The following is a 2,182-nucleotide window of genomic DNA, read 5'->3' as shown; positions in this document are numbered from 1 at the left end:
TTGTTTAACTGGTTCTCTATAAATGGTGATACCTTACTTTTAGCGAGTTGGTACACACGTTTTCAATTATTCATTCACATGGTGACAATGCATTATCAGAAAAATTGATACGGTGAGGGATATGTAGTTTTTTAACCTAACATAGTACTGCATTTCAATGTATTCACCATTTGTTTTATTTTCTTTTTGTTTGGTTCTCTACAAAAAGTGATATCTTGCACACATGGTAACCTATTTTTCTGTAGGGTTAGATCTGTGGTCAGTTAATTAGTTTATAGGTGAAGTCAGTAGCTAAACGAGACCATTTTACTCCCCTGGTCTATAATAAGTGCCGTGGCTTTAGTTTAAATTTGAGCGAATTTGACTAAAACGACGACACTTATTATAGATCGGAGGGAGTACATAGATTGACATTGGACTCATGTGTGACAGAGGGCGCACGTTCAGCCTAAGATGATCTCTTTCATGCATCAGTTCTGTCTCTGATTGATATGTCCCTGGCTGTCCATCTGACACAGATCACCTTGCAATTGGCATGACACATGAGGACAGGATTTTGCCTTCATAGAATCCAAAGGACTGAACAATGGCTAAGTTAGATCCTAATGTAAAACCATGTTGTTTCTACTGAAGGCACTCCAGAGCTTCAGGCAGAAAAAGAAATATGTCGCCACTAGACGTGATACAATAGCAGCTTCAACAAGCCCATGCTTCACATGGTTCGGTCAATGCACATAAACAATTAAAGGCTAGCCAAACTTCGGTAGGTACTATGAGTGAAGGTGATAAGATCTAAACTAAGAATCCTGATGCATCTTGTGAATATTTCACATCCGCCATGTTGTTTCTATCAGGTTATTTGTTGGATAACAAGTGAGTTTCATATCTCCATGTTTTCTATTGTCATTCCAATCTACCCAGAGTCCCAGATCCCCAAGCAGAACAATAAAGGTATAACCTGATGTAAGCGTGTAGCATGTATCTTAGTATAGGAAAGCTCATGCCAAGTCAAGTGGGCCCATTCAAATCACAAAAACTAGGGCATCATTAAGTATCAGCAATGGTTTTAAGTGATACATTTTTATTGTGGTTGCAGATGACGTTGACTACCATATTAGTAATTCATTTTTGGTAAATTTATTTACGCATAAAGAAAAAACAAACTGCTGCCCTATGGTTATAGATGTGCAGGCTGCATTATATCTGTGAATTTATTACATTGATGCTATATTGCAAAATATATTGAATTTGGTTGGCATGTTCAGCACAGCGCATACAATGAAAATCATGCAGTAATATACACCTTAAATCCTCACAATATAACTAGAAGACTACCGTGCAATATGAGAAGAGTGCAACCAACTGAATGTCAATGTTGTTGCACTTCTTTCATACCGTAGCAGCTCCGTCCGCGGCAAGAGACGGGACACCTAATGGCATCACCAAAGCTCCTCCTGGATTCTCCTATTTCAATCGCTAGACTGCAAGATATCTGGCAATTTGAACAAGAGACAAAAGAATTCATCAAATGGCAGGGCTATCGGTACCGACCGTGAGGCACGACGAAACAAGGTTGGCCATCAACAGTCGGATTTCTACCAGAGGTGTTGCCTTCTCAGGAGAGACGTCAATCAACATCCCCATAGTCCAAACAAAATACCATCGGCATTTCAATAAAATATCAAAGGAAAGCTCTCTTAGAAGATTGTACTCGGTAGCATCGCAAGCAACGTCTAAGGAACCCTGCTAACGGGCCGAATATTCGATGGATGAGATGCATTTGCTGACGCGAACGGTGTGGCAATAAGTGACAGTCTAATCTTGACATAAATCACTGGCTCTAGAATGAAGGTAGCCATCTTTGGCACCAACGGATGCAAAAAAGGAAATCGATTGTGTCCTGTGAACCATGCGATTGAAGTAAAAAAGTGTCAATCCTTTTAGTCAACAACAAGCTATTTTCCCTTACCTTCTAAATTATTGTCCGTTGTTGTGAACCAAATGCAACTTTCTATCTTTCCCTATCACATTGTTATTTTACTACTAGAACTTTCAAGTATGCTAGCCAGACCGTTTTGGTTGCTCAGTTCCATTGTACAAATTATGAACTATGTTCTTTCATATTTTCACTTAATTCTGATTTCGCTGGTCATAGTTAGCACACACATGCTTAACAGTCTCG

Source organism: Lolium rigidum, chromosome 3, assembly GCF_022539505.1.
Source record: "Lolium rigidum isolate FL_2022 chromosome 3, APGP_CSIRO_Lrig_0.1, whole genome shotgun sequence".
Classification (NCBI taxonomy): Eukaryota; Viridiplantae; Streptophyta; class Magnoliopsida; order Poales; family Poaceae; genus Lolium; species Lolium rigidum.
Note: the sequence above shows the minus strand (reverse complement) of the source record.